This window comes from Microcebus murinus, chromosome 24, assembly GCF_040939455.1.
Source record: "Microcebus murinus isolate Inina chromosome 24, M.murinus_Inina_mat1.0, whole genome shotgun sequence".
NCBI lineage: Eukaryota > Metazoa > Chordata > Mammalia > Primates > Cheirogaleidae > Microcebus > Microcebus murinus.
The window spans coordinates 15,269,013-15,291,251 of record NC_134127.1 but is presented as its reverse complement, the minus strand read 5'-3'; the positions used below and the strand labels follow the sequence as shown (position 1 = coordinate 15,291,251).

General features: G+C 33.3%; 1 long non-coding RNA gene across 1 annotated transcript in view; it reads right to left on the bottom strand.

Annotated features, from left to right (window-relative positions):
* Positions 1–3,193: 3,193 nt before the first annotated feature.
* The window catches only part of LOC142864151 (uncharacterized), a 56,151-nt gene continuing 37,105 nt past the window's right edge, over positions 3,194–22,239 (bottom strand). The window contains exons 2-3 of the long non-coding RNA XR_012914736.1: positions 7,751–7,800; positions 3,194–3,838 (exon numbers count right to left, since the gene is read on the bottom strand). This is a non-coding gene — a long non-coding RNA (uncharacterized LOC142864151). The remainder of the gene's footprint in view (positions 3,839–7,750; positions 7,801–22,239) is intronic.

Genomic DNA, 22,239 nt, shown 5'->3' with positions numbered 1-22,239 from the left:
GTTTTTTTTAACCCACTAAAAATAAATATGCTTCTATTTCTAAAGCTTGAATTTTGGAGCCATTCTAACAGGATTTGAAAACTGATTCTGCTATGTAGCAGATATGTGGCCTTGGGTAAGGCACTTAACCAATTTATAGTTCAGTTACCACATGTATAAAATGGAAGTAATAGAATGTGAAGATCAAATGAGTTAATATATGTAAAGTGTTTAATACAGTATCTGGTACAAAGTCATCATTATACAAGTGATAGCCATTTATTATAATTGTAATCATTATTGTTATTACATTTTATAGATTTTCTTTGAGAAAAAATAGTATACTTTTGATATGCTGCTTAAGTTCCATAATATTTAATGCATGCAAATATTATGCAAATACTTGCAAGTTAGTATTCCATGTTTATGCTAAAGTGCTGTAATGATTTTGTTGTGAATCTATTTCAAAAATCAAAACATGATATATAACTTCCTCACCCAGGATGAATATAGAAATACAGGCCATACATGATTTGGAGTAAAGATTTATTTTAATCTCATTGGTAGAGAATTTTGATATGCATTGAGTAAGATTTTTACACTCAATATTCAAATTACTGGTTCATCTTTTTGAAACTTAAGTGGGTAAAAACTCTATAAGCTAATATTCCTGTTTAAAAAATAAGCCTTTGGACATATTTCAACTCTCTGGGCCTTACTTTCTGTCATTTGTAAAAGGGGAGAGAGAAAAATTAGATAATTCTCTTCCAGCCCTAGCATTTGACACCCCTTATGTTTTTCCTGAAAAAATACAAGTTGTCTCTGAGTATGTAGAAAGAACTCTTACTGAAGGAACTAACCACAACAAAACCACATTTTGTTCCAGGTTTTTCATTGTTGTTGTATCAGCTTAACATTTTCTAACAAGCAGAGTTGAGCCCTCAGGCAAAGTTCTGATTTCTGTGGAATGATTTCTGAGTTTGGGCTCAGGGAGATTAGAGCTGTCAAGGGACTATTGAACAGAGGTGGATAATAACGAGCTCAGGTCTTGTTTGCAGTTTCAGAGACTGATAGACAAAAGGGCTATACCATCCCCCAAATGTGCAGTGTTTGGGGGATGGTCACACTTGAAGCTCTGAATCAAGCGGGGAGGAGGAACATGGGCAGTATACATAAACTTAACATTTGTACCCCCATAATATGCTGAAATTAAAAAAAATAAAAAGAAATTTTAAAAAAAGGGCTATACCAGGCTGTTTTTGTCCCAGTTGAAGGGATTTTTCTTAAGCAGTATCCTGAGTACAAACCACCTTATTCTGATGGTGCTAGAATGTCAATAAAAAGATTGGAAATGGGAGGGACATTTTGAGCCCCCATAGGTTGGTCCACTTAGAAATACATGACTTTGCGGAAATACACTATGAAGTCCGTATTTTGCTCTCTAAGACCATTCTTTGAGATGGCAAATTTGAAAGCCTATTGATTATAGAGCCATGGAAAAGAAAGGAAGACTATTTGAAACCCACCCTACCTATATAAAGAGCCATAGTACTTCAGAGAAAAATACCTGTGGGAAATGGGTGATGAACTATAGTTTCTAAATATCACTTCAGCATGCACAAGTGAAACAGTGTGTTTTCCTGAGGAAGCATTCAGTAGAGGGTCCTTTCAGTTCGAATATAAGTTTATCTGAATATAAAATTTGGACAGGTACTCAGTAAACAACTTTTTGGAGCTAATTTGAATCATGTCTTCCACCCTTAAGGTGTTGTCACTAGCTGAAGTGTCATTATCCAAGGATTTGGGAAAAAGAAACTAAGTAAGCTTTTCTGAGTTATTTGAAAAATATGGGTGTATGTAATTGTTCCTGAAAGAATTTTGATGTTTCCTTCAGTATTTTTCTCACACCCCACAAAGACTGTGCAGAACTAACCCAGCATATTCAGCTACTGAATAATTTCCCTCATTATCCGTGAGTTAAATTGGAGGTAGGAAAGATTTCAGATGATTTATTTGCTGATCGGAATTCTCCTGAAAAGCAAGGAGAATAGAAAAAGTGGGTTATGGTGGTGTAATGAAATCTTCAAAATAAAGACCCACAGCCGCCTTTTGGTATGCACTAAATAAGAGAGCTAGTAAACTAGGTAGGGGTTGGGATGTTTCTGTCAATAAAATTGATGTCATTTCATACTCCTTGTATGAAGCTCATCTCTTTTTACAAATCAGATTCAGCAGTTAATTTGAGCTTGTCAATGCACCAGAGTCTGTTGTAGTTCATTGATTCCTCTGATGATAGTAAAAGATGTTTATGTTCTTCATGGACAGACATTTTATATTTTGAGGTGACAGAAAAACTTCCATATAAACCATACTTGTTTAGTTTTGTACAAAGAAAATACGTATAGTTTTCTCTATAGTCTGAGTCTATAATATTAGCAAAGATTTTGCAACTTAAACATTTAAATGTGAAACCATTATTTAAATTATTTGGAAGAATATAATTGGTTGGAAACATTTATTTGGCTCTTATGAAGTTTTTGTAACCTTGGAATCCTTGCAAAATGTAATACAACTTTAGAATCTAATGATTTTCTACTGAGTGTGTTGCTGTGAGGGTTAGAAAATACATTCGTTCTAATATTAACCTGGCTGCCTCACTGAGAAGTTGCAATATTGTTTGTTTGTCAAACAGCTTGAAAAGCCAGACAATGCTATTAGGAGCAATATTGGAAATGATAGGTAGAGATATTATTCTTACCTGCTGCTTTGTTATTTGGTGATGTCACGGTGGTAATGTTTTTTTTTTTTTTATCCTTTCATTTCTAATGAATTGTCATAATAAGATCTGCAGCTTATTTTATTTTATTTTTTTAAAAAAAACACTGTATAATCACAGCTATGGTAGCAAATTCATTTCAGAAACAGCATCCAGTCACTTCGCTGGAAGACGTCTGTAAAATTATTTGAGAAATGATGAACTGTCCCTATAGTAGATAAATGAATTTTGTAAACTCTTCATTTATAAATTCCTTCATTGCCTTCTGCTCTCTTGTATAGATATAATGTTCTACAAATGATTTGGATGTGCTATTGAATTGAGTAGTTTATTACTCACTATTTCAATTTCTTTATACTTTTTTTGTATTTCCTCACATAAAGTAAGAATGTTAAGATGTTAATTTTAATGGTTTCATGTAGAACAATTACTACAATAATCTCTTAGTTATTTGGTTTATGTCTTAGTAGGAAAATGGGTAAAATCTCATGAATGTGATCACAAGGGGAGATAATTTTGCTTCGCTTTCCAATTATTTATTGACACCATCCCAGTTATCTCACAACTGTTCTAGTTAGCCAATTAAGAAGTAATTGCAAGGTTGAATTTGGGATATAAAATAGAAACATGTAAGCATTCATTTGGCTAAGGTCAAGGAACGGGAGGGAGAAAATGAATGTCATTTTTAATCGTCAGTATTACGATTTCATTATATCAGATAAATCCCACTATTCTGCAGATGAGAGAGAGATTTGGGGTGCTGATGTAGAAGGCTTATTTCCTGCTGTGTCACGAGAGCAATGGCACAGATAAGAGGCTGGCTAATGCAAGACCAAGAGAATTTGGAGACACAAATTTTTTATGTGAATATTAAATTTGTTATGTTCCATTCATGTTTCTCTAAGCCTGAAGTATATCTTTTCCCACAGTGAAATCATCCTCTAAATGATGCCAATATAATTAATAGCCTCCCCAGACCTGGTTGACTCCCCAGAATTGCACCAAGGCAGACATGGGGGAAGGGCTGGAGTATGAAAGTCTCCTCCTTCCTTCCATACATCGCAGAAGTACACCTTCACATTCCTAAAGAGAAAAAATAGGAAGATCTTAGTGACAGGAGAGAATGCAAAACATGAGAGTCTATGAAAACCCATAAATATACAAGTGAAATTCAAGGGACATTTAATTTTGTTGGATGACAGTGTGAATAATGCCTTTACTCTCCTAACGACACAACTTGTTTTCCAAAACCATAAAAACCAGAGATATTATAATACCTTTTTATTCATCTCCTGGCAAAAGGCTACCTGTATTACTTTGGATTTTATCTCTCCATTTATAACACATGTTGTAGTAGCTCTGGATGTGTTTTGTAGGAAGGGGAAAAAGGACATTTAGGAATTGAAAGCTAAAGTCCAGGCATTCTTTGAGCAACATTCTAGAAAACAACCACCTAATTCACCCATGAAGGCCAGGTGTAGCCCTCTCACAGACCCTAAGCAGAAAGCCTTCATTTCACTTCCAATACAATAGCCCCACTTAGCTACGATTATATTTTCTGCAGTTTAAATGACGCCATGGTCTGAAATATTAAATTAAAAAAAATTAGAAAAAATTCATAGGTTTTAAACTGTGTGCTGTTCTGAGTAACGTGATGAAATGCCACACAGTCTCTTGTCATCCTGCTCCAACTCACCTGGGATTTGAATTATCCCTTTGTCCACAGTCCAAAGATATATGTGTTTGTATATGCATAGGTACTTACAACTTGTATTAAATTCCTAGAAAGAGACATATTATAATACCATTCTATAGTTACTGATTTTTAAATGGTCTTACTATTGTGGATTTATAGTGAAAAGACTAGAATCTCAAGCTGTAAATATATCCCAAATCCATTCAGTCTGTGAAAGTATGGAATGATTTTAAGAAACAATTTGATAAGTCATCATTCCTGATAGTTAAATGTGCAAAAGGTTGACTAAATTTATGACCAAATGTCCTCTGTTAGCAATCTAAAAAGCTTGAATTGTTTTATAATTCAAATTGTTTTATAATTTGTATTTCTAGTGGTGTTTATTTTTTCTTTTCCACATTTATTAAATGTCAGCTCTAAAATAAATTTGTTTGGCTCAGACTGTATAAATATTACAAATTAATCAATTGTTTCATGTTAAATAACTTTGTCTTGATTCCCTAACTTGTTTGAGTGATTTTCTAATTCTTAATTCCTCTTTAATTTTATGTTCTTTGCATTAATTTTATCAGTATAGTGCTTTAAGTATATTAATCTTTTCTGTCCTAATTAGACTGTCAACAGGGAGCGTTAGTATTACTTCATTTGTAATATCCATTTAAAATGTACGTATCATAAAAACAAAATCAAGAAATTATGGGTACACGACAAAGGTGAGGAGTATAATGGAACTTTTCAAAGCCCACTATGAACGTTTCATTCTCCAGATCTTCCTTTTCGGCCAGGCTCTTGTTTGCCTCAGCTCTTTGTGATGTTAAACAATTATTTTCAACAAATGTCTTGGAGGTAAGACTTTTCCTACTGAACATATTCTGAATCAGGTCAAATAAGGAGAGCTCTGTCCATGGAGCTTTGCCAGGGAGGTGCCAGACAGATTAAATATCTGGGGATAAGCTTTCTGAGGATATTCCAAACCAGGTTTGCCACTTCTAGTGGCTGCCAGTCTGCTGGATTTTAAGGTTATTGTGGAACTGGGGAGAGTGGGATGAGAATCAGGCAAGTCAAAATGCTACCAGCCTTGCTGTTTTTAGTGAGGTTCTTTTTTCTTGAATAAGAAACTTTCCTCAGAGTGTTGAAAGTTTTTGGTTAATTTACAGAATTTCAAAAAGTTAATTTTGATAGTTTTTGTGAGTGCTCTCATTACTTCTAGGGCGGAGTAGATTTGGGAGGTCCTTATTGACATTCTGGAAGTCACTGCACTCTAATAGTGTTTCACAACTTTATTTTATTTTTTCACTTTCCCACTGGAATGTGGAACAAGTATTGAACCTATAAACTCTTGGAGGTGGGAATTTGCTCACTTACTTGAGGTTATCTTCTCTATTACTGGATAATTCTTCCGTAGAACTTTATCCTTAAATGTCTTAACCACTGTCAGTGTGCTGAAGTGGGTAAGGCACATGTAGATTTTAACTTGATTTTCCTCCCTAAAATGTCAGAATAAAGCCCTGGGATTTTATGTGCTCATGGACAGGCTTGCTTACCTTCACTTGGAGCTATTTCATGCTGAGATGGTGAAGGTTTTGGAAATGCGAATCAATCTATTCATGCTCTTCTAACAAAACTGTTTTTTCTAAATCTTTGTATGGTTTCAATTATTCAAAGAATAGGCCGGGTGCGGTGGCTTATGTCTGTAATCCTAGCACTCTGGGAGGCCGAGGTGGGCGGATTGCTTGAGTTTGAAACCAGCCTGAGCAAGAGCAAGACCCCCGTCTCTACTATAAATAGAAAGAAATTAATTGGCCAACTAATATATATATAGAAAAAGTTAGCCGGGCATGGTGGCTCATGCCTGTAGTCCCAGCTAGTCGGGAGGCTGAGGCAGCAGGATTGCTTGAGCCCAGAAGTTGGAGGTTGCTGGGAGCTAGGCTGATATCATGGCACTCCCCCTAGCCTGGGCAACAAAGTGAGACTTTGTCTCAAAAAAAAAAAAAAAAAAATTATTCAAAGGATATTACATACTGCATGGCAACAAATACAATCTTGATATTAGTGTGGGCTGATGGTTTCCCTAGGATTCCTTTCGACTGTTTTCTTTTGCAATCTTGGAACTTTAAGCTTGAGTAACTACGATAACTATGATGTTATCACCATAGCTCAATGATGATGAATGAACAGCATATCTTTTCATTGGAGCTGACTCCTAATAATAATTAGGAGTAATACTTACCATTGGGATGCAGGCATGTGAGAGTAATCTGTATTTTAAAATGAAAAAGTACAATTTAGTAATTCAGTGATTGCTTAAAACACAGTAAGCCTCACCATGAAACACATGAATAATACCAAACGAATACGGTGCCAACTCTCAGTTGACTTCGTAATCTGATTTAGCTCACGGTTTTTTTTTTTTTTTTTTGGTATAGTGAACTCAGGGGAAGAAATACACATTTGTTTTACTTTGTCATCTTTTTCCACATTCAATTGAAATAAAAAGAAGTCATGCCAGTTCATATATCTAATGATAATCCTCAGAGTTTCCTTAACTAATAGTAACTCTTCTGACAAAAATTACCACATCCAGGTGGATTCACTCTCTCTACTCTGCTTTTCTGTTATTTTCTTGGCAAGATGAATACAATTTTTACAAGTAAAAACTAGTGTTGAATGTAATTATCTCTGAAGATAGAATACATAAATACAACTGTAATTAAGAAATTCTTTGGATATCTTGGAAGTTATCTTAAAACTTTTAGGTAACCAAGGTATCTCTAGGCAACGTTTCCAGTTTCTTTTTCATTTTTTCTTCTCTTCCATCAAAGGAAACACTATAGTTTCTTTGGTGACATATATTGATTCTATAATATTTAGCTATAAAAGTATATAGGTTAATTATATATTCCTGTATAATACTGTATGTGTAAGTATATATTATATAATAATGTGTTAGAACTCCTCCTTTGTTTTAACAATAAAATAACAAACTACGTTTTTTAAAAAAATTGCAGTATTAGAATAATTCCTATCCATCCCACTTTATTATATTTGTTTTTGTAATATATGTGCAAATCTAGTATTTTAGGTATTATTTGCAATCTTGGAAATAGTAAAATTGACTGGACAATAAAAATTCAGAGTCATGATTCTGCCATTGTAGGACAATATTATAACAATCTGAGCTAACCCCTGACATATTCATAGTATCAAGAGAGATAATATAAAATACATTAGAAGCTATTAAGAATCATTCAAATATAATGTAAAATGTGTAGTTTTAATATTAAACTCAGCATACTTACTGGAAACTGTGGCATTTATGCAGAAGTATGGTAGAGCCATTAGCTGATAGCTGTCAAAAGAATAATATGGATTTTAGAAAATGAGCCTAGTTGTTTTTATTTAATTTCTAAGATAGACTGGAAGGTGATAAGTATTATATTGTGCTAAGAATAGGTAAACTTCCCAAATATACAACTTTTTGAAAAGTGAATTGCTCAATACAATTATTAAGGTAATGAGATTTTTGTTTCTTAAAAAATACGTTTGTCAATACTTTTGTTCAAATCCATATTAATTGCATATTGTTTTTGACTGTTCATTTTCAAAGAGAATAATTGTTGCCAATATCACTGCTTTTAGGCAGACAATGAGAATCTGTTTTGGTCCTGTGGAACATCCTAGAAAAAATAAAAGCTTTTATAAGTATCAATAGAGCATGAAAGTTAAACTAATGCCAAAGAAATTATCTCTCCAGCAATAAACTAAATGGCAATTTAAGCTCATTTATTTCACAACATGATCAATATCTTTCTCATAAACTATCGTATCTTTACTACTGATGATACATCATTGTGATGAGGTCTCAGCTGAATACGTATTTCTAGTTTTTCTTAGATTTTTGTCTGCTTTCCAAAAAACTACCACTAACCTAATATCTTGCCTATTCTGACTTCATACTTCAAAATGCAAATGAAAACTGCTAATCTCATCCTTCATGGAAAAAAATGTTTCTGCTTTTATTTTCCATAAAATACAAAGAATCAGAAGCTCTAACTTGGGAGAACTTATTAGAAAATTAAGTATATGTTGTTTGATAGCCATTTCCTATTTGATCTGCCAGTATAATTTTGTTTAGATTTACCAAACATGCTTGGAAGGTAAGATAGAATAGAAAAAAGATGGCAGTCCTATGTACCACAATTCTATATTCTGGTCCTAATCTGTTCCACTAACCCAAATCAAATATACCGCAACACAGCTTTGCCTTAACCTCATATCCAGCATGCCCACAGCCTCAACATTATGGTGTCAGTGTATGATTAAAATTTTTGTAGGTGTGGTGGTAGAAATGGGAATTGGAATAGAAAGTGACCGTCATTTTAATTGAGTGAATTTGATACATCTTAATTGTAGAAAGCGTACACAAATAAATGACCAAAACCTCATAGTAAATCTTCCTTTGTAAACTAGGGATTAAAAACTGAGTTACTTCATATTGAAAGCCATTAAGTTCCCCATACCAGCATAATAACAGCTAGAATTTCTTATATTACCTGTGTAGCTAAAATTCAAGATCATTTGACATTCTGTTTGTACTTAGATCAATGTACTTGTTATTAGTATTGGTGTACTAATAGTATTAGTTTTGCTAACATTATTAGTATTGGTATACTAATAGTATTAGTCTTGCTAACATTATTAGTATAATAATTATATCAAAATAATAGCATTAATGTTACTATGCTTTTAATAGTATTATCAATATCAAGCTTTCCTTGTGAAAGAATAGTTCTAGAGTAAGTTAGCCATCAAGATACAAGTGTTTTCACCTGTGAAACAGGATTAATAGGTGTTTTATTAATACAAGTATTAGATACTCTGATTATAAGGGTTCAGAAGGTGTTCTTTAAATCTTGACTCTCAATATTATGTACACTATAATTTCAGATTCAAAACTGTGATAATATGCTTAAATGGTAATATTCACATGTCTACTGCAGGCTGAATTTTCTTATAATAAAAGTGAAATGGTTATATGGATAACAGTATAGCATACTGGAAAAAAAATGACAGGCTTTGGAACCATATGGACATTAATTCAAATTCCACTTTGAATTTGGAATTTTTCATGTTCTAGCCACTTAGCCTTGTCACCTTTGGCAAAAAGAGGAAAATAATGCCACTTTTTTCTATGAGAGGGTTCACGGCCACAGAATAGATGCTTTTTAAATGTAACTTCCTCTTGCTTTCTTTGTGTTAGCAGATAAAAAACATTATTATTTTCTCATCTAGAAGTACATGAGGATTTCAATTCATTCAGCCTTTAATGATTTCTTATTCTTTCATTAAATATAAAAAATATATAAAACACTATACTACTTTAAAGTGAAGCCAAAAAAATATTGCAGATATAAAAAGGGAAACATTCTTTTGATGTACTGTGAATTAAGTTGTTACCCAAGCAGTATCAGGTTTGGATTCAGAAAACATCATTTTAAAGAACTCAAAGATAATCCTTTCAGAAAGAAAAAAAGCAATGGTATATTGTAGACATAGCTACTTTATTTATCATTCATATTAGGTAGGAAACTGTGTGGAAGAAATAGAGTAAACATTACTTCAATAGCTCAAATCTTAGAAACACAAGATAGTAATGGAAATGACACCTATGAGAGTTAATGAAACACTAGGACATCTTGATTGAGGAAGCACTCTAGAAAAGAAATGCAATTGCACATCACAGTTGTACCATCAAAATGCAATTTTCAAAGTAGTCAGCAAATCGCTTACCTGAATTTTGTTCTCAAATGTTGGGCATGAGAGCACGAGTAAGAACACAAGATTTTCAGTAATAATTCCACACAGTCCTTATCATATAAAGATTATTGTGCAGAAAACAGTGGGTTCTCAATAAGCTCAATTGAACATATTTAGAAGCACATTCTTTAACTTCAGCAATTAATACTGCTTGGAAATAGTTGGTATAGTGGACCTTTCAAAGTTTCTTAGGACCTATAATTTTTTTTTTTTTTTTTTTTTTTTTGAGACAGTCTTGCTCTGTTGCCTTGGCTAGAGTTCCATGGCATCAGCCTAGCTCACAGCAACCTCCAGCTCCTGGGCTCAACACAATCCTTCTGCTTTAGCCTCTCGAGTAGCTGGACTACAGGCGTGTGCCACCATGCCTGGCTAATATTTTCTATGTATTTTTAGTTGTGCAGCTAATTTCTTTCTATTTTTAGTAGAGACAGGGTCTCGCTCTTGCTCAGGCTGGTCTTGAACTCCTGACCTTGAGCAATCCACCCGTCTCAGCCTCCCAGAGTGCTACGATTGCAGGCGTGAGCCACTGTGCCTGGCCAAGACGTAGCTTTAAGATACCATGTAGCATACAGTTTTTCCAAAAAAGTATTGATGGAAGCATTTACCGCTGATTTACAAATTTTCTGTATTGTTTGTCTCTGTACAGATCAGAAGGAATGATAAGTTCATTTAGAATATTAATTAAAGCCATTGGAGAATTTGGAGTTTCATTGTTTTATTTTAACCAAAAAGTGTTTTCTGCCTAAATGTCACCACTTTCTTAGATTCAGTGTTTCCCTTACTTTAGTCATCGCAGTAGGAATTGATTTTTTTTAAACATAAATACACATGTTTTCCGCAAAGGACAAATATTTTTAATTAAAAATTATTATTTTATAAATGTTAGTGCATATGAAATAAAAAGGAAATATAAGTATGGCCATGTTGAGATGCAAATAGGTGACGTGGGGATTAACTTTGTAGCCAGTGGCCTGCATGATAGTGCATGAGATTGAAATATGAACCTTATCTCAAGACCACATGACTAGGCTCTCTTCCAGAAAGGTGGAATCATAAATAATATACTTAGTTTTGTATTTGGTTTACCTACAACATTTAGTAAAATTCAATGAAATAATCATGAGCACATACTGCAAATTTAGAATCAAAACATATATCTGTACTTGTCTAAATCCCCTAAGAAACCAAGAAACTGTATGCAATTGTTATAACCTTTCAATTTAATGGCACCATTATTTAGTTTTTCTGAGTTCACCACAACTTTGTCCTAAATAACTGGTTCGTTTTCACCCCATACATCATTTTTCAATGTTGATTCTTTTTCTGTTATTTTATGTCCATCCCAATCAGTATTTCCAGGTCTTTTACCCATTAAAATTATCTTAGTATAATTTGCAATTGGCATAAAATTGTGATATTGTGGCAGCAATGCCAACTGCAAATTTTACAAGTTGGCAACAATGCCAACTACAAATTTTACAATTGTGATATTCTGGCAACATTGCCAACTGCAAATTATATGTGTGATTTAATGTATGATTGTGATTGTTTCTATAAATGTCTGGCAGATTTTTATATATTAAATAATATAGTAATTATAGGATATCTGTAAAGGATATAATTATTGATGGAGCACCTACACTTTTCCAAGAATTATCATTTGAAGTTACAAAGAAAAACCACCAGTGAACATCTTTGCCTTCAAACATTCAAAGATACAGTCAAGTAATTAGTCAAATACAGTTTGTTTCTTCTCTTCTCTCTCAATTCACTCCATATAGGCTTTTGTGCCATTACTCAATCAGAAATCCTCTTATTGTTGACATTAGTGACTTTCATATTGTTAAATCCAATGCTATTCCCAGTTTTCTTCTTACTTATAAGAAGAATTTGGTGGAATTTGTTATTCTCGTCCCCCTAATATTACTGCATCATTTGCCTCTCTGGATACCACACTCATCTGGTTTTCCTCCTCCTCTGTAACATAGCTTCTTAGTCTCAATTACTGTTGTCTCCTTTTCCTCTGATATCTTCAAGTGAGAGTACACCAGGTCTCAACTCTTTTCTCCTCCTCTCCTTTTCTCTCTTACCTTCCTGTCTATATGCCTTCCCTTGGTAATCTTATGTAATCTCATAAATTTTGTTGTACGTATCAACTTTTTGTTGGTGAGTTTCAAATTCATGTCTCTGATCCAGATTCTTCCCTTGAAATTCATATTCATATTCATATATCCACCTGGCAGCTCAACATCTTCAGTGTAATCTCTAACAGAAACTTCACACTTAATATTGTCAAAATAGAATTCCTGACCTTTCTCTCAAAGCCCGGTCCACTTGTAGGCTTCTCTGTTTCAGTTCATAGCAATCTAGTCTTCCCATTTTGGGGGCCCAAAACATTGGAGTCATCCTTGATTCCTGCCTTTTTCTCACACCTATTACAATGTGCTGGGAAAACTGAATACTTTCCAGAATCTGACCATGTCTCATCACCTCCACTCCTGTCATGTTGGTCTAAGCAACCATCATTTCCTACTTGGATCACTGTGCTCTTTGTTTTGGCCCTGTTGTTCTATAGTCTATTCTCAACACAGGAACAAGAATGATTTTCTCAACTAAAGTTAAATGAGGCTAATTCTGTGGTTAGTGTCTTAACTACTGTCAGAAAAAAGATTCTTCTAGGAATAAATATTAAGGCAGTGCTTTCTGCTTACACATGGAAGTGTAAGAAAGCATATTCCACTTTTCAATGACTCTATTTCAAAAACCACATGAATAATCTTACTCCATTAAGCAAATTTGTGACCAGCGGAGCCCTGTTTGGTCATCCATAAAATAAAGAGATTGAATTAGATGATATTTCTGCTATAAAATCCTATGCTTATAGATCTAACTGGACAATAATATTAGCTAGAAATCATGTAACTATGTACTAGTTTATATTTTCTCTTTAGATCTATGACTTTAGGCCCAGTAATTTCATTTTGGGGATCTTTAATTTCCTCATGTGGAAAGCAAGAGCATTTAAATAGATGATTCATTTCAAATATCTATGGAATTCTATACTATTTATTCCTCTTGAATTACAGTAATGTTTAAGGCTATGAAAATGAGTTAGTTTTACTATCTTGTGCTTCAGTGTGAGAGTCAGGGAGTTAAACACTTCTGCAAAACACAATGTTCTTAGGATCATTCTGAGTGAAGCCCATAATCTCAGAAACATTGTAGTTTATGGGACGAGAGGATAACTTGAGATCAATTATTCTTCAGAAGCCCGAAGATGTTGGAAATCAAAGATCAGTACCCTTGAACCTGGAGTTCTTATGTCTCCTGTTCCTGATATTCTGGCTTTCTGATTTGGAGACCATGGAACAGAACACTTGCATTGATTTTTGTGTGTCATGTATTTTGCAGGAGTCGAGCCTTGTGAAGTTCTGCTCTGTAGGCCAGTGGTTTAATCCACTGTAAAACCCAGCTGATGTGCTATGTAGAAAAGCAAGTGATAGACACTGGAACTGCTTTATTACAAGCCACAGATCTTGAATGTGATCTTGATGAATGTTACATTAGAGACAGAAGCTCACACACTGTTACTACAGGACTTTTAGGATTATGTGAAGCCATTGGACACAAAGGTTTGAGAATGCAAACCTTTAGGTGCTCATTGTTTGGACACAAAAATAAGAAGCTGAGCAGATATTTAATTCCAAGTTAAAACAAATTCTTTCCCTATAACATTTAAGAAAAATTTACACTTACTTTAATCTAGTCATCCTCAAGTAAGTTTGTGGAAAAGTTCACTCACCAAATGGGCAAAGTAGTTTTCTCTCATATTCAAAGGTTTGTTTGGTAATGATTGTGAAATTATAAATTAGAAGATATAAAATGTTATCAGAAATCACATTTTTTAGAATGCTTCTTAGAGAAAATTTTATTTACATGCTTTTGTGTATTAACATATCTGCCATTGAGGTTGCTTGTAATTACAAGTATTTGTTAAAATTAGGAACACAAATAAAGGTACTCCACTCTTCATAAAAATTATTACAGAATTAAGACAAGTATCTCTACATTAAATTTAAAATACAATGAAAAATTTTGAATATTTGTAACAGTCAATCTTTAGAAAATATTTTTTGGCGTAAAAACAGCACCATACACGTTCAGTCAAAATTTGAAAGAAATAGTTGAAAATTTAAAAAGGAAAATAAATTTAAATCTGAATTCAGGGTGAAGACATTTTTGTATTAGTTATGGTTTTATAATTTGTCAAGGAGTTGGAATCATAATATTTATTTGTTTCTTTAGAAATATTTCAGGATGCATTGAAATCAGACATTCACATTATTACTTCTCATTTTATCAGTGCTAAACAATATTTTTATACATTGTAAGTTGATCATTTATTACTGAATATCAATTTATAGCATATCTGAGTACTAGAGTATTCAATATATTGATCAAGATACTGAAATCTAGATATATGAGGGTTACATATGTCATTAATAGTTTAACTGATCTATATTTTATCACTGAAATTTACATGTAGTATATTTATCATGCTTTCCTCAGGTCAGCCTGTTCTTAGGGTCCCCAAAATTCTTCTGCAGTATCTTTAAAGAGTAGAGATACTTTATGAAAAATGTAATAGTAACAGAAAAATTATGGCTTGGCTTGCTTTTTTGCTCTCACCAGAGGCCATTAGAAAAATTACCAGCTATACCTGGCTTCCTTGACCACAGAGGATTCCTCCAAGCTGTACCTCTCACCTTCAAATTTACACCTATTTTCTTTCTTTCCTTGTTCCTCCTTTTGTAATCCCTTTGTCTTGCCTGTGTTCTTTTTTTTTTTTTTTTCCTATTGAACTTCTTTAGGTTGCCTTTGGGTATTGGATTCTCTTCCTGGCTTTGATTTCTTCCTGGGATGTTATTTCTCAGATCAATCCTTTGGTCTCTGCACAAATGCTCTACAGCTGTTAGGTGACATCTAAATCTGCCCCCAGCTCCTGGGATATTTCAACCCTGCTGTTGGCATGCACTTTTCCGGGAGGGAAATCTAGCACTATTAAGAAGTATGTTTCTTATCAATGATAAATTTTGACCTGAGTTCAATAGAAAGAGAGCACATTAGACATTAAACATAATTTTTAAATAAAAGGTGAATTTTATGTATTGCTTTATCCTTAAAAAGTACAGAAAAAGGAAGTGAAGTTGATATTTTTTTCATTGTTAATGAAATACTAAGCCATTACTTGCTACAATTTGTGTTATTATGTCCATATCATAATCAGTTGAAACAGTCAAGTTTAAATCAAAGAAACAGAATCCTATTGGTATAGGTCATTAAAGGTGTATGATAAGACCTTGACCTTACACACTTGTGAGAGATGGTTAAAGTCTATGTAAGGCTATTGTTTTGTGCTTGGTTTGGGAGCTTACAGTCAGAGGGGCAGATAGGAAAGGAAGATGATATTCAGTAGGACAGGATGGATGAGATGGAACCCATATGGATAAACTGAAACCTTCATATTTCTTCCTCTGCCTCAAGACTTCAACTTTAATGATAAAAGTATCTTTTGGAGAACACGGTATCTTTAATTGCAAAGCTAAAGAAGCACCTGGGCCAGGTAGGATCTTGAAGGAGCTGTAGGAAGTAGGACCTATGGGCCGAATGGTGCCCTACCCAACCTTGATGGACCAACAGTGAGAGACAGTATGTGTAAGCTGAATTAGTGCCTGGTGTTCTGATCATTCAAACAAAAAATGTGCTGTTTCACTTCCACCTACCAGTTCTTGTATAAAATATAATATCTCTTTTGGCCTGCATGAACTCAGAGCTAGGCAGGAAGGCAAGGCTGAAAAACATAGCCTAGTTCAGCTAAGTTGACAATACAAATCCATCAAATTGCAGATAAATTTGTCATATAATTTTACATGACGACTGTATGTATAAAAGAGCTCCTAACATGCTCCCCATTCTTTCCAATATTTGGTATTGTCCAATTTTGTTGGCACAATTTTGTTGTTTTGTTCAGTGTAAAATTATGTGTCATTTTGGTTTTAACTTGCATTTCTCTAATTAGTGATGTGTTGAACATAACTGACCATTTGGGTTTCTTTTTCTTCTGCCCTATTTTTCTATTGGGTGGCCTTCCATTTATTGAATTTGAAGGAGAGCTTCATATATGCATATTATTAAGCCTTTGTTGATAAGTAATTTTAAAATATATCTTCCTAATTTGTGGTTTGTTTTTTCAATTTTAAAAGGTGTCCTTTAATTAACAAATTTGTTGTAAAATTTTACAGGAGTGAATTTTTAAGTATTTTAAAAAATATTGTATATAATTAAAGTGTACAGCTTGATATTTTGATACACATAATGAAATGGTTACTGCAGTCAGGCTAATTAACATATTCATCATCTCACACCCCTTTGTGGGTATCCTGGGGTGGGTGGGTTAGAGCACCTAAAATCTATTCTCAGCACATTTCCTATATACAATACAATATTACTAACCACTGTCCTCATGCTCTGCATTAGATATGTAGGCTTATTATTCATCCTACGTAATTGTAATTTTGCAGCCTTTGACCTATTAATATATCTTCCCATTCCTCTGTATCCCCAAGAGATCTTAACATGATTATTTTCTGTGTTTTGCTTTTAGGAAATCCTTCCCTATAGTAGGCTATTAAAAATAATCTGTTTCACACTTTTCTTTTATACTTTCTTGTTCTAATGAATGTCATGAGATAGTTATATTACTGTTATCATTATTTCCCTTATGTGGATAACAAATTGTCTCAGCATTAATTATTGAAGTGTCTTTCCTTTGACCCTAATATATGATATGTTATATATAACAATTATAAATTGGTTCTGTTTTGTGGCTCCATACAAATTTACTATAGCTTTAAAATAAATCTTGATAACATTTCTTGTGGTGTACCTTGGCTATTATTGGCCAAGAGATCTTCCAAATAAATTTTCAAATTATAATGGAAAGTAACTAAAGGAAGGTACTTTAATTTTTATTGGAATTATATTAAATGCATAAGTCAATTTGGATTGAACTAGTATATTCATTACACTGTCTTATCTTCACACACAGAATATCTCTGCATTTATTATGGTGTGCTTTAATATCTTATATAAAATTCTATAGCTTACTGGCTTAAAGTTCTTGTCCAACTTTTATTCTGCTTATTTCTAGGTTGCAAATAGACTTTTGGTAAAGATTGCTATATCCAATAATTCAAAAATCAATTTATTAATATTAAATATTATAGCAGCTTATCTACAGATTATTTTCTATTTGTATATTATAGAATCATGCATCTACAAATAATGATAGTTTTCTTCTTTTCAATTACTGTATCTTTTATTTCTTTTTCTGGGCTTATACTATCTAGGACCTTTAGTATAATCATTTTTCTTAATTATTATTGTGGTAAAAAACACATAACATAGAATTTACCATTTTAACCATTTTTGAGTGCATGGTATTATTAACCATAAGTACATTCTTGTGCAACAGATCTGTAGAACTTTTTCATCTTTTAAAGCTAAAGTGTTACCCTCATTGAACAATCTTCTTTTCCCCTCCCCTACCCACTGGCAACAACCTTTCTACTTTCTGTTTTTAAGAATTTGACCAAATTAATTAATTTAATTTTTTATCCCTCTACTTTTATTTATATTTCTTCTTCTGTTACCTCGACTTTTAATCACCAGTCAATTTTTAAAAATTTTACAGTATTCAGAGGGTACAAATGTTTTTGTTACATGAATAGCTTTAGTAAAGCTTAAGTCAGGGCTATAAGTGTGCCCATGGCCCAAATAGTGTTCATTGTATCTGTTAGGTAGGTTTTTATTCCTCCCCTCCTCCCCTCTCCCCCTTCTTGATTTCCAATGACTTTTACTTCCCTCTGTGCCTATATGAGCCCATCAATTAGTTCCAAATTATCAGAGAGTACATGTGGTGTTTGTTTTTTTCATTCTTGACATACTTCAGTTAGGATAATGGTCTCCAGTTCCATCCAAATTGCTGTAAAAGACATTAATTCATTTCTTTTTATGGCTGAGTAGTACACCACACTTTGTTAATCAACTCATGGATTGATGGGCACCTGGGTTGATTCCACATCTTTGTAACTATGAATAGTGTTGCAATAAACATTTGAGTGCAAGTGTCTTTTTGATTAAGTGGCGGCTTTTCTTTGGGTAGATACCCAGTAGTGGGATTTCTTTGTCGAATGGTAGGTCTCCTCTAGTTCTTTGAGGAATCTCCATACCGTTTTCTGTAGAGGTTGTACTAATTTGCAGTGCCCCAACAGTGTGTAAGCATTCCTTTCTCTCTGCATCCACACCGGCACTTATTTTTGGACTTTTTAATAAGAGCCATTCTGTGTGTTTCATTTAAGTGTCTCTTGTTTCTTTAGAAAATAACAGCTATTTTAAATATAATTTTTAATAAAACATTTAATAAATCATAGGATGAAACTTCCTCAACTCCCTTCTTTTTCAACATCATCTCTATTCTTGCTAATCAATTCTTCTAGAAGAAATTTATAATGATTTTTTCAAGAATATTTTAACTGGGTCATAAATATGCTTGTCTTCTGCATTATTTCCTTTATCCCCTTAGACAGAAGTACTAATAAGTTCCTAAAACATAAATTCATGCAGAGTTTTTCAAAATAATATGTATTACTTACTATGAATTTTTTATGTTAAAAGAATTTTACACTTGCTTTCTTCTATGCTTCACAATAACCCTTTGAGGTAATTTTTAAAAATTCATTTTACAAACAAGAAAACTTAGATTCCAAGAATTATATACTCAAAATAAAAAGGTATTATGGAGTGGATTCTACTTGTTTATTGTCTTATATGGATACTTTTGTTCATTTTTCTTATTTCATAATGATTTACATTTGTTAATTTTCTTGGCATTTTGAAAAAGCAAATCATTATTTTGCCTTTAAAAGTTGGTGCATGGTAGAGTACAAACATTCCATAACCCTGTACTATGCTGAAGTATAAAAACAAAGAAACCAAAAACAAACAAAAAAGAAATACTAAAAAAATAAAAGTCAGGGACATTAGAGTCATATAGATATGTGTTTGAATTTCAGTTCTTTTTACTGTCTTTTATAACACTTACCCAGTTTCTTAATCTCTCAGACTTCTTGTGTCCTACCCTATGAATGAGAACACTAATCAAAACATTGAATATTTGCAGTAAATATTAATAAAATAAGGCATATCAGCTTATAAAGTATCTGGCGTAATCATTGATACTCAAGTGACTACTATTTTTATTATTATAACTGATTTTGAATATTAATAACTACATGCAATCAAAGGATGGTTTCTGGTATACTTATACAGGTTTTCAATTTTTAGATAATATCTATATATTTATAATTAAAAGCTTTTCGTTTGGCTTCTAGAATATCTTTTTTGAAATCAAACTTTATCTTTTGAACAACTTGATCAATTCTTTCATTGCAGTAAACAATTTGTTTATATTTTAGTATTTCATAATATAGTCTTCATTATTATAACAGATTTATTATGAAAACAGATATAATAACCTGTATCTTTTTATTTTTATGTGATATTGACTCAAATAAAATCCCTATTACAATTCATATGTGATGCTATAATTAGAAATAGTATAAAGCAGATGGCATATTACCTAAAATTGTGTTTTCCAAAGAAAACTACATACACGAAAGGACCCAAATTGCAGCATTTTAACATGTTTAGATATTAAAAATTTATTGCGTTTTGCAGTTTTGTTAACAGTTTCTGCCAAGAAGAATATGATTAAATGGAGAAGGTGTAAAAACCAGTTTGAATGATTCCTCTATGCATGATTTGCCAAAATAACCTACAGAAAAATAATGAGGAGTTAGCAAGTTATTTTAAATCCCTCAAGATGAAAATGTGAATGATGCAAGACTATTTCTTTAAAATTTAAAAGGTGCAGTCATATAAAGGAAAAACCAACAGATTATGAAAGTGTATAATACGGTTGAACTCAATTTGGTTTATCATATATTTAGGTGAACTACAGGTTAGTTACATTAACATTTACCTAATTAATATGGTAACCCTAAAAATTTGATAGTATTAATCTCATTTTGAAAATGAGAGAAATAGCCACATAATGTTAAATAGTTTGCCCAAGGGTGTATACTAGCAAGTGAGAGGCATACAGAATAGATACTTGGAATTAATGAAAAACCCTCATTTTGTTTAGAATCTGTGCTCTTCCAGAAGGGGAAAAAGCTCTAATATCACATGAAGAGGGAGTTTGTGGTTACTGGTATGGACTGAGCAGTTTATGGCTATGGAATAAATATGAAGAATTATTTAATGAATAAATAATGAATAATTAATCACTATTTAATGAATAATTTTGAAACAGTGTGCCAAATGTTGGAAATGTAGCAATAAACAAGATGAATAAAAACGTGCCCTCCTATTCCAAGACCTGTGCCAATCTTTGATAGATTTTGATATTGTCAAATAAGGATTAATTTCCTAATCAGGAAAAAAAAACATTTTTTTTAATATTACACTTCCTTTTCAAAAACATCTTGGCAAGTTTTTGTCATTATATTGAACATAATGTCCTATAACTTATTCTAATTGTAAAAACAACACATGCTTACTAGAGACATGCTAGAGGAAAAAAAGTGACCAATAATATAATTTTCTCATCTTAACATTTCTAGGCTCACATTTTGTTTGTTGGATTAAGATAATACTGGGAACGCATTTGCTTTCTGTTTCTTTTTTATTTTCCATTGTATTTTGCAAAATAAAATTTTTAAATAGCAACTATGGAAAAACTTAAAATATACACAAGCACAAACATATGATATGTGAGTGAGTACTTCTTCAGTAATGGAAATTGCTTGTTTTGGGGTAGGGGAAGAACTCGAGGCATTCATGGACCCAAGAGAAATTCTATTTTGCTGCAATGAACATAGCATACTTATTTTAATTATTTGTTGCTGTGTAACAGGTCATGACAAACTTAGTGGCTTGAAACAGCAAACATGCCAGGCATGGTGGCTCACACCTGTAATCCTAGCACTCTGGGAGGCCAAGGCGGGCGGATTGCTCCAGGTCAGGAGTTCAAAACCAGCCTGAGCAAGAGCAAGACCCCGTCTCTACTATAAATAGAAAGAAATTAATTGGCCAACTAATACACATAGAAAAAATTAGCCGGGCATGGTAGTGCATGCCTGTAGTCCCAGCTACTCAGGAGGCTGAGGGAGAAGGATTGCTTGAGCCCAGTAGTTTGAGGTTGTTGTGAGCGAGGCTGATGCCACGGCACTCACTCTAGCCTGGGCAACAAAGTGAGACTCTGTCTCAAAAAAACAACAACACACACACACACAAAAAGCAACAGGAAACATTTATTATATCATAGTTTTGAGGTCAAGGACCTGAGTACATTTCACTGGGTCCTGTGTTTTAGGGTCTCCCAGGCTATAATCAAGGTGTCAACCAGAGCTGTGTTCTCATCTGAGGCTCAACTGAATAAGGATATGCCTTCTCACATGGTAGCTGATAGCATTCAGTTCCTTGAGAGCTGCTGAATTAAGGGGCTCCAATCCTTGCTGGCCATGAGCCAGAGGCCACTGTCTGTTCTTTGTCACCACATGAGATACTCCATACTCCAGCTTATTTCATCAGAGCCAGCAAGGGAGTGACACAATCGAGTCTGATGGCAGTTCAGAAGTTACCATTTATGTAATGCAGTCATCTTATGACATTTGCCATGTTCTGTTGATTCTAAGAAGGTCATGGGTTAAGGAAATGAGATTACGTAAGGCATACATAGGAGGAGGTGGGACAATGGGGACCATTTTAGACTCTGTCTGCCATGGATTTCAACAGAAGGAAATATCCTAGGGACAATAATCAATATGTGTATGTAATTGTGTAAGTG